Below are 12,320 nucleotides of genomic sequence, written 5' to 3'. Positions count from 1 at the left end.
TTTCATTTTTTGACCAAAACGACAGGTCCGGAGCTGATAAAAATGTTGATATGGATGTAATTTTTTTTCTGACTGCGATTTCAAAACCATGCACCAGAATTCACTTCTTTCAACTCAGTAATGCATTTTGATGTGTACCTAGAGTTTAAAGCAGAAAAACAGGATCTTTTAGAATTTTCATTTTTTGACCTAAACGACAGGACCGGAGCTGATAAAAATGTTGATATTGATGTAATTTTTATTCTGACTGCGGTTTCAAAACCATGCACCAGAATCAACTTCTTTCAACTCAGTAATACATTTTGGATGTGTACCTAGAGTTTAAAGCAGAAAAACAGGAACTTTTAGAATTTTCATTTTTTGACCAAAACGACAGGTTCAGAGCTGATAAAAATGTTGATATGGATGTAATTTTTATTCTGACTGCGATTTCAAAACCATGCACCAGAATCAACTTCTTTCAACTCAGTAATACATTTTGGATGTGTACCTAGAGTTTAAAGCAGAAAAACAGGAACTTTTAGAATTTTCATTTTTTGACCAAAACGACAGGTTCAGAGCTGATAAAAATGTTGATATGGATGTAATTTTTTTTCTGACTGCGGTTTCAAAACCATGCACCAGAATCAACTTCTTTCAACTCAGTAATACATTTTGGATGTGTACCTAGAGTTTAAAGCAGAAAAACAGGAACTTTTAGAATTTTCATTTTTTGACCAAAACGACAGGTCCGGAGCTGATAAAAATGTTGATATGGATGTAATTTTTTTTCTGACTGCGGTTTCAAAACATGCACCAGAATTCACTTCTTTCAACTCAGTAATGCATTTTGGATGTGTACCTAGAGTTTAAAGCAGAAAAACAGGAACTTTTAGAATTTTCATTTTTTGACCAAAACGACAGGTCCGGAGCTGATAAAAATGTTGATATGGATGTAATTTTTTTTCTGACTGCGATTATAAAACCATGCACCAGAATTCACTTCTTTCAACTCAGTAATGCATTTTGATGTGTACCTAGAGTTTAAAGCAGAAAAACAGGAACTTTTAGAATTTTAATTTTTTGACCAAAACGACAGGTCTGGAGCTGATAAAAATGTTGATATGGATGTAATTTTTTTTCTGACTGCAGTTTCAAAACCATGCACCAGAATCAACTTCTTTCATCTCAGTAATGCATTTTGGATGTGTACCTAGAGTTTAAAGCAGAAAAACAGGAACTTTTCGATCTTTCATTTTTTGACCAAAACGACAGCTGATAAAAATGTTGATATGGATGTAATTTTTTTTCTGACTGCGATTTCAAAACCATGCACCAGAATTCACTTCTTTCAACTCAGTAATGCATTTTGATGTGTACCTAGAGTTTACAGCAGAAAAACAGGAACTTTTAGAATTTTCATTTTTTGACCAAAACGACAGGACCGGAGCTGATAAAAATGTTGATATGGATGTAATTTTTTTTCTGACTGCGGTTTCAAAACCATGCACCAGAATCAACTTCTTTCAACTCAGTAATTCATTTTGGATGTGTACCTAGAGTTTAAAGCAGAAAAAAATGAACTTTTAGAATTTTCATTTTTTGACCAAAACAACAGGACCGGAGCTGATAAAAATGTTGATATGGATGTAATTTTTTTTCTGACTGCGGTTTCAAAACCATGCACCAGAATCAACTTCTTTCAACTCAGTAATTCATTTTGGATGTGTACCTAGAGTTTAAAGCAGAAAAACAGGAACTTTTAGAATTTTCATTTTTTGACCAAAACGACAGGTCCGGAGCTGATAAAAATGTTGATATGGATGTAATTTTTTTTCTGACTGCGGTTTCAAAACCATGCACCAGAATCAACTTCTTTCATCTCAGTAATGCATTTTGGATGTGTACCTAGAGTTTAAAGCAGAAAAACAGGAACTTTTAGATTTTTCATTTTTTGACCAAAACGACAGGTCCGGAGCTGATAAAAATGTTGATATGGATGTAATTTTTTTTCTGACTGCGATTTCAAAACCATGCACCAGAATTCACTTCTTTCAACTCAGTAATGCATTTTGATGTGTACCTAGAGTTTAAAGCAGAAAAACAGGATCTTTTAGAATTTTCATTTTTTGACCTAAACGACAGGACCGGAGCTGATAAAAATGTTGATATTGATGTAATTTTTATTCTGACTGCGGTTTCAAAACCATGCACCAGAATCAACTTCTTTCAACTCAGTAATACATTTTGGATGTGTACCTAGAGTTTAAAGCAGAAAAACAGGAACTTTTAGAATTTTCATTTTTTGACCAAAACGACAGGTTCAGAGCTGATAAAAATGTTGATATGGATGTAATTTTTATTCTGACTGCGATTTCAAAACCATGCACCAGAATCAACTTCTTTCAACTCAGTAATACATTTTGGATGTGTACCTAGAGTTTAAAGCAGAAAAACAGGAACTTTTAGAATTTTCATTTTTTGACCAAAACGACAGGTTCAGAGCTGATAAAAATGTTGATATGGATGTAATTTTTTTTCTGACTGCGGTTTCAAAACCATGCACCAGAATCAACTTCTTTCAACTCAGTAATACATTTTGGATGTGTACCTAGAGTTTAAAGCAGAAAAACAGGAACTTTTAGAATTTTCATTTTTTGACCAAAACGACAAGTCCGGAGCTGATAAAAATGTTGATATGGATGTAATTTTTTTTCTGACTGCGGTTTCAAAACCATGCACCAGAATTCACTTCTTTCAACTCAGTAATGCATTTTGGATGTGTACCTAGAGTTTAAAGCAGAAAAACAGGAACTTTTAGAATTTTAATTTTTTGACCAAAACGACAGGTCCGGAGCTGATAAAAATGTTGATATGGATGTAATTTTTGGTACTCTTTACCTAGAACGGCGCCCGTCGCGGGCATCGCGGGTACATTTATGGCTACCCGCGACGCGACCGACGCGATGCCCGCGATTTTCCCATTGAAAACCATGTTAAACCTGAAAAATCGCGTCGGTCGCGTCGCGGCCGGCCATAAATGTACCCGCGATGCCCGCGACGCGATGCCCGCGATTTCCCATAGGGAACAATGTTAAAAGGCAGATTGACCGCGATTTTACCGTTAAATGCCTCAATGACCGCGATTTTGACATAGGAAACAATGTTAAATGGGCCACAGAGCCCAAATAGTCCCCCTGAAGTCTTAAATGGCCCCCAAAATTTTTAACGCCACCCCACGATCAACGTGAACCCGAAGCGTGGCGAGCGCAGCGAGCCCCGCGAGGGGCGGCGGTACGCGTCCTACGACCTTTTCATGCCCTACTATCCACGTCGGCGTGGAGTTGAGAATAGAATAGTGTGGCGAGCGCAGCGAGCCACCGAGCCCGAAGCGTGGCGAGCGCAGCGAGCCCCGCGAGGGGACGCGGATACCTTCACAGGTAAACGCGTCCCCTCGCGGGCTTCACAGGTGTCCGTGGCGACGCGGACACCTGTGAAGCCCGCGAAGGGACGCGTTTACCTGTGAAGGTATCCGCGTCCCCTCGCGGGGCTCGCTGCGCTCGCCACGCTTCGGGCTCGGTGGCTCGCTGCGCTCGCCACACTATTCTATTCTCAACTCCACGCCGACGTGGATAGTAGGGCATGAAAAGGTCGTAGGACGCGTACCGCCGCCCCTCGCGGGCTCGCTGCGCTCGCCACGCTTCGGGTTCACGTTGATCGTGGGGTGGCGTTAAAAATTGTGGGGGCCATTTAACAATTCAGGGGGACTATTAGGGCTCTGTGGACCATTTAACATTGTTTCCTATGTAAAAATCGCGGGCATTGAGGCATTTAACGCTAAAATCGCGGTCAATCTGCCTTTTTAACATTGTTCCCTATGGGAAAATCGCGGTAATCGCGGGTACCCGATTTTGATGTACCCGCGATTTACCCGCGATTACCGCGATTGCCGCGATTTTACCCGCGATCCCGCGATTTCAATCGTGGGCGCCGTTCTAGGTAAAGAGTACCTAATTTTTTTTCTGACTGCGATTATAAAACCATGCACCAGAATTCACTTCTTTCAACTCAGTAATGCATTTTGATGTGTACCTAGAGTTTAAAGCAGAAAAACAGGAACTTTTAGAATTTTAATTTTTTGACCAAAACGACAGGTCTGGAGATGATAAAAATGTTGATATGGATGTAATTTTTTTCAGACTGCAGTTTCAAAACCATTCACCAGAATCAACTTCTTTCATCTCAGTAATGCATCTTGGATGTGTACCTAGAGTTTAAAGCAGAAACACAGGATCTTTTAGAATTTTCATTTTTTGACCTAAACGACAGGACCGGAGCTGATAAAAATGTTGATATGGATGTAATTTTTTTTCTGACTGCGGTTTCAAAACCATGCACCAGAATAAACTTCTTTCAACTCAGTAATTCCTTTTGGATGTGTACCTAGAGTTTAAAGCAGAAAAACAGGAACTTTTAGAATTTTAATTTTTTGACCAAAACGACAGGTCCGGAGCTGATAAAAATGTTGATATGGATGTAATTTTTTTTCTGACTGCGGTTTCAAAACCATGCACCAGAATAAACTTCTTTCAACTCAGTAATTCCTTTTGGATGTGTACCTAGAGTTTAAAGCAGAAAAACAGGAACTTTTAGAATTTTAATTTTTTGACCAAAACGACAGGTCCGGAGCTGATAAAAATGTTGATATGGATGTAATTTTTTTTCTGACTGCGTTTTCAAAACCATGCACCAGAATCAACTTCTTTCAACTCAGTAATACATTTTGGATGTGTACCTAGAGTTTAAAGCAGAAAAACAGGAACTTTTAGAATTTTCATTTTTTGACCAAAACAACAGGACCGGAGCTGATAAAAATGTTGATATGGATGTAATTTTTTTTCTGACTGCGATTTCAAAACCATGCACCAGAATCAACTTCTTTCAACTCAGTAATACATTTTGGATGTGTACCTAGAGTTTAAAGCAGAAAAAAAGGAACTTTTAGAATTTTCATTTTTTGACCAAAACGACAGGTCCGGAGCTGATAAAAATGTTGATATGGATGTAATTTTTTTTCTGACTGCGGTTTCAAAACCATGCACCAGAATCAACTTCTTTCAACTCAGTAATTCATTTTGGATGTGTACCTAGAGTTTAAAGCAGAAAAACAGGAACTTTTAGAATTTTAATTTTTTGACCAAAACGACAGGTCCGGAGCTGATAAAAATGTTGATATGGATGTAATTTTTTTTCTGACTGCGGTTTCAAAACCATGCACCAGAATCAACTTCTTTCAACTCAGTAATACATTTTGGATGTGTACCTAGAGTTTAAAGCAGAAAAAAAGGAACTTTTAAAATTTTCATTTTTTGACCAAAACGACAGGTCCGATGCTGATAAAAATGTTGATATGGATGTAATTTTTTTTCTGACTGCGGTTTCAAAACCGAGCACCAGAATCAACTTCTTTCAACTCAGTAATGCATTTTGGATGTGTACCTAGAGTTTAAAGCAGAAAAAAAGGAACTTTTAGAATTTTCATTTTTTGACCAAAACGACAGGTCCGGAGCTGATAAAAATGTTGATATGGATGTAATTTTTTTTCTGACTGCGGTTTCAAAACCGAGCACCAGAATCAACTTCTTTCAACTCAGTAATACATTTTGGATGTGTACCTAGAGTTTAAAGCAGAAAAAAAGGAACTTTTAGAATTTTAATTTTTTGACCAAAACGACAGGTCCGGAGCTGATAAAAATGTTGATATGGATGTAATTTTTTTTCTGACTGCGGTTTCAAAACCATGCACCAGAATAAACTTCTTTCAACTCAGTAATTCCTTTTGGATGTGTACCTAGAGTTTAAAGCAGAAAAACAGGAACTTTTAGAATTTTAATTTTTTGACCAAAACGACAGGTCCGGAGCTGATAAAAATGTTGATATGGATGTAATTTTTTTTCTGACTGCGTTTTCAAAACCATGCACCAGAATCAACTTCTTTCAACTCAGTAATACATTTTGGATGTGTACCTAGAGTTTAAAGCAGAAAAACAGGAACTTTTAGAATTTTCATTTTTTGACCAAAACAACAGGACCGGAGCTGATAAAAATGTTGATATGGATGTAATTTTTTTTCTGACTGCGATTTCAAAACCATGCACCAGAATTCACTTCTTTCAACTCAGTAATGCATTTTGGATGTGTACCTAGAGTTTAAAGCAGAAAAACAGGAACTTTTAGAATTTTCATTTTTTGACCAAAACGACAGGTCCGGAGCTGATAAAAATGTTGATATGGATGTAATTTTTTTTTCTGACTGCGGTTTCAAAACCATGCACCAGAATCAACTTCTTTCAACTCAGTAATACATTTTGGATGTGTACCTAGAGTTTAAAGCAGAAAAACAGGAACTTTTAGAATTTTCATTTTTTGACCAAAACGACAGGTCCAGAGCTGATAAAAATGTTGATATGGATGTATTTTTTTTCTGACTGCGGTTTCAAAACCATGCACCAGATTCAACTTTTTTCAACTCAGTAATACATTTTGGATGTGTACCTAGAGTTTAAAGCATAAAAACAGGAAGTTTTAGAATTTTCATTTTTTGACCAAAACGACAGGTCCGGAGCTGATAAAAATGTTGATATGGATGTAATTTTTTTTCTGACTGCGATTATAAAACCATGCACCAGAATTCACTTCTTTCAACTCAGTAATGCATTTTGATGTGTACCTAGAGTTTAAAGCAGAAAAACAGGAACTTTTAGAATTTTAATTTTTTGGCCAAAACGACAGGTCTGGAGCTGATAAAAATGTTGATATGGATGTAATTTTTTTTCTGACTGCGGTTTCAAAACCATGCACCAGAATCAACTTCTTTCAACTCAGTAATACATTTTGGATGTGTACCTAGAGTTTAAAGCAGAAAAACAGGAACTTTTAGAATTTTCATTTTTTGACCAAAACAACAGGACCGGAGCTGATAAAAATGTTGATATGGATGTAATTTTTTTTCTGACTGCGGTTTCAAAACCATGCACCAGAATCAACTTCTTTCAACTCAGTAATTCATTATGGATGTGTACCTAGAGTTTAAAGCAGAAAAACAGGAACTTTTAGAATTTAAATTTTTTGACCAAAACGACAGGTCCGGAGCTGATAAAAATGTTGATATGGATGTAATTTTTTTTCTGACTGCGGTTTCAAAACCATGCACCAGAATCAACTTCTTTCAACTCAGTAATTCATTTTGGATGTGTACCTAGAGTTTAAAGCAGAAAAACAGGAACTTTTAGAATTTAAATTTTTTGACCAAAATGACAGGTCCGGAGCTGATAAAAATGTTGATATGGATGTAATTTTTTTTCTGACTGCGGTTTCAAAACCATGCACCAGAATCAACTTCTTTCAACTCAGTAATACATTTTGGATGTGTACCTAGAGTTTAAAGCAGAAAAACAGGAACTTTTAGAATTTTCATTTTTTGACCAAAACAACAGGACCGGAGCTGATAAAAATGTTGATATGGATGTAATTTTTTTTCTGACTGCGGTTTCAAAACCATGCACCAGAATCAACTTCTTTCAACTCAGTAATACATTTTGGATGTGTACCTAGAGTTTAAAGCAGAAAAAAAGGAACTTTTAGAATTTTCATTTTTTGACCAAAACGACAGGACCGGAGCTGATAAAAATGTTGATAACGATGTTTTTTTTTTTCTGACTGATTTCAAAACCATGCACCAGAATTCACTTCTTTCAACTCAGTAATGCATTTTGGATGTGTACCTAGAGTTTAAAGCAGAAAAACAGGAACTTTTAGAATTTAAATTTTTTGACCAAAACGACAGGTCCGGAGCTGATAAAAATGTTGATATGGTTGTAATTTTTTTTCTGACTGCGGTTTCAAAACCATGCACCAGAATTCACTTCTTTCAACTCAGTAATGCATTTTGGATGTGTACCTAGAGTTTAAAGCAGAAAAACAGGAACTTTTAGAATTTTCATTTTTTGACCAAAACGACAGGTCCAGAGCTGATAAAAATGTTGATATGGATGTAATTTTTTTTCTGACTGCGGTTTCAAAACCATGCACCAGAATCAACTTCTTTCAACTCAGTAATACATTTTGGATGTGTACCTAGAGTTTAAAGCAGAAAAACAGGAACTTTTAGATTTTTCATTTTTTGACCAAAACGACAGGTCCGGAGCTGATAAAAATGTTGATATGGATGTAATTTTTTTTCTGACTGCGATTTCAAAACCATGCACCAGAATTCACTTCTTTCAACTCAGTAATGCATTTTGGATGTGTACCTAGAGTTTAAAGCAGAAAAACAGGAACTTTTAGAATTTTCAATTTTTGACCAAAACGACAGGTCCGGAGCTGATAAAAATGTTGATATGGATGTAATTTTTTTTCTGACTGCGGTTTCAAAACCATGCACCAGAATCAACTTCTTTCAACTCAGTAATACATTTTGGATGTGTACCTAGAGTTTAAAGCAGAAAAACAGGAACTTTTAGAATTTTCATTTTTTGACCAAAACGACAGGTCCAGAGCTGATAAAAATGTTGATATGGATGTAATTTTTTTTCTGACTGCGGTTTCAAAACCATGCACCAGAATCAACTTCTTTCAACTCAGTAATGCATTTTGATGTGTACCTAGAGTTTAAAGCAGAAAAACAGGAACTTTTAGAATTTTAATTTTTTGACCAAAACGACAGGTCCGGAGCTGATAAAAATGTTGATATGGATGTAATTTTTTTCTGACTGCGGTTTCAAAACCATGCACCAGAATCAACTTCTTTCAACTCAGTAATGCATTTTGGATGTGTACCTAGAGTTTAAAGCAGAAAAACAGGAACTTTTAGAATTTTCATTTTTTTACCAAAACAACAGGACCGGAGCTGATAAAAATGTTGATATGGATGTAATTTTTTTTCTGACTGCGGTTTCAAAACCATGCACCAGTATCAACTTCTTTCAACTCAGTAATACATTTTGGATGTGTACCTAGAGTTTAAAGCAGAAAAAAAGGAACTTTTAGAATTTTCATTTTTTGACCAAAACGACAGGTCCGGAGCTGATAAAAATGTTGATATGGATGTAATTTTTTTTCTGACTGCGGTTTCAAAACCATGCACCAGAATCAACTTCTTTCAACTCAGTAATACATTTTGGATGTGTACCTAGAGTTTAAAGCAGAAAAAAAAGGAACTTTTAGAATTTTCATTTTTTGACCAAAACGACAGGTCCGGAGCTGATAAAAATGTTGATATGGATGTAATTTTTTTTCTGACTGCGGTTTCAAAACCATGCACCAGAATCAACTTCTTTCAACTCAGTAATACATTTTGGATGTGTACCTAGAGTTTAAAGCAGAAAAACAGGAACTTTTAGAATTTTCATTTTTTGACCAAAACGACAGGTCCAGAGCTGATAAAAATGTTGATATGGATGTAATTTTTTTTCTGACTGCGGTTTCAAAACCATGCACCAGAATCAACTTCTTTCAACTCAGTAATGCATTTTGATGTGTACCTAGAGTTTAAAGCAGAAAAACAGGAACTTTTAGAATTTTAATTTTTTGACCAAAACGACAGGTCCGGAGCTGATAAAAATGTTGATATGGATGTAATTTTTTTCTGACTGCGGTTTCAAAACCATGCACCAGAATCAACTTCTTTCAACTCAGTAATGCATTTTGGATGTGTACCTAGAGTTTAAAGCAGAAAAACAGGAACTTTTAGAATTTTCATTTTTTTACCAAAACAACAGGACCGGAGCTGATAAAAATGTTGATATGGATGTAATTTTTTTTCTGACTGCGGTTTCAAAACCATGCACCAGTATCAACTTCTTTCAACTCAGTAATACATTTTGGATGTGTACCTAGAGTTTAAAGCAGAAAAAAAGGAACTTTTAGAATTTTCATTTTTTGACCAAAACGACAGGTCCGGAGCTGATAAAAATGTTGATATGGATGTAATTTTTTTTCTGACTGCGGTTTCAAAACCATGCACCAGAATCAACTTCTTTCAACTCAGTAATACATTTTGGATGTGTACCTAGAGTTTAAAGCAGAAAAAAAAGGAACTTTTAGAATTTTCATTTTTTGACCAAAACGACAGGTCCGGAGCTGATAAAAATGTTGATATGGATGTAATTTTTTTTCTGACTGCGGTTTCAAAACCATGCACCAGAATCAACTTCTTTCAACTCAGTAATACATTTTGGATGTGTACCTAGAGTTTAAAGCAGAAAAACAGGAACTTTTAGAATTTTCATTTTTTGACCAAAACGACAGGTCCAGAGCTGATAAAAATGTTGATATGGATGTAATTTTTTTTCTGACTGCGGTTTCAAAACCATGCACCAGAATCAACTTCTTTCAACTCAGTAATGCATTTTGATGTGTACCTAGAGTTTAAAGCAGAAAAACAGGAACTTTTAGAATTTTAATTTTTTGACCAAAACGACAGGTCCGGAGCTGATAAAAATGTTGATATGGATGTAATTTTTTTCTGACTGCGGTTTCAAAACCATGCACCAGAATCAACTTCTTTCAACTCAGTAATTCATTTTGGATGTGTACCTAGAGTTTAAAGCAGAAAAACAGGAACTTTTAGAATTTTAATTTTTTGACCAAAACGACAGGACCGGAGCTGATAAAAATGTTGATAAGGATGTTTTTTTTTCTGACTGTGATTTCAAAACCATGCACCAGAATTCACTTCTTTCAACTCAGTAATGCATTTTGGATGTGTACCTAGAGTTTAAAGCAGAAAAACAGGAACTTTTAGAATTTTCATTTTTTTGACCAAAACGACAGGTCCGGAGCTGATAAAATGTTGATATGGATGTAATTTTTTTTCTGACTTTAGTTTCAAAACCATGCACCAGAATCATCTTCTTTCAACTCAGTAATGCATTTTGGATGTGTACCTAGAGTTTAAAGCAGAAAAACAGGAACTTTTAGAATTTTCATTTTTTTGACCAAAACGACAGGTCCGGAGCTGATAAAAATGTTGATATGGTTGTAATTTTTTTTCTGACTGCGATTTCAAAACCATGCACCAGAATTCACTTCTTTCAACTCAGTAATGCATTTTGATGTGTACCTAGAGTTTAAAGCAGAAAAACAGGATCTTTTAGAATTTTAATTTTTTGACCTAAACGACAGGACCGGAGCTGATAAAAATGTTGATATTGATGTAATTTTTATTCTGACTGCGGTTTCAAAACCATGCACCAGAATCAACTTCTTTCAACTCAGTAATACATTTTGGATGTGTACCTAGAGTTTAAAGCAGAAAAACAGGAACTTTTAGAATTTTCATTTTTTGACCAAAACGACAGGTCTGGAGCTGATAAAAATGTTGATATGGATGTAATTTTTTTTCTGACTGCAGTTTCAAAACCATGCACCAGAATCAACTTCTTTCATCTCAGTAATGCATTTTGGATGTGTACCTAGAGTTTAAAGCAGAAAAACAGGAACTTTTCGATCTTTCATTTTTTGACCAAAACGACAGCTGATAAAAATGTTGATATGGATGTAATTTTTTTTCTGACTGCGATTTCAAAACCATGCACCAGAATTCACTTCTTTCAACTCAGTAATGCATTTTGATGTGTACCTAGAGTTTACAGCAGAAAAACAGGAACTTTTAGAATTTTCATTTTTTGACCAAAACGACAGGTCCGGAGCTGATAAAAATGTTGATATGGATGTAATTTTTTTTCTGACTGCGATTTCAAAACCATGCACCAGAATTCACTTCTTTCAACTCAGTAATGCATTTTGATGTGTACCTAGAGTTTAAAGCAGAAAAACAGGATCTTTTAGAATTTTCATTTTTTGACCTAAACGACAGGACCGGAGCTGATAAAAATGTTGATATTGATGTAATTTTTATTCTGACTGCGGTTTCAAAACCATGCACCAGAATCAACTTCTTTCAACTCAGTAATACATTTTGGATGTATACCTAGAGTTTAAAGCAGAAAAACAGGAACTTTTAGAATTTTCATTTTTTGACCAAAACAACAGGACCGGAGCTGATAAAAATGTTGATATGGATGTAATTTTTTTTCTGACTGCGGTTTCAAAACCATGCACCAGAATCAACTTCTTTCAACTCAGTAATACATTTTGGATGTGTACCTAGAGTTTAAAGCAGAAAAAAAAGGAACTTTTAGAATTTTCATTTTTTGACCAAAACGACAGGTCCGGAGCTGATAAAAATGTTGATATGGATGTAATTTTTTTTCTGACTGCGGTTTCAAAACCATGCACCAGAATCAACTTCTTTCAACTCAGTAATTCATTTTGGATGT

The sequence above is a fragment of the Crinia signifera genome, unplaced genomic scaffold (assembly GCF_055691185.1).
Source record: "Crinia signifera unplaced genomic scaffold, ASM5569118v1 HAP2_SCAFFOLD_70, whole genome shotgun sequence".
Lineage (NCBI taxonomy): Eukaryota > Metazoa > Chordata > Amphibia > Anura > Myobatrachidae > Crinia > Crinia signifera.
The sequence above is the reverse complement of the archived record's forward strand: the minus strand, read 5'-3'. Positions refer to the sequence as shown.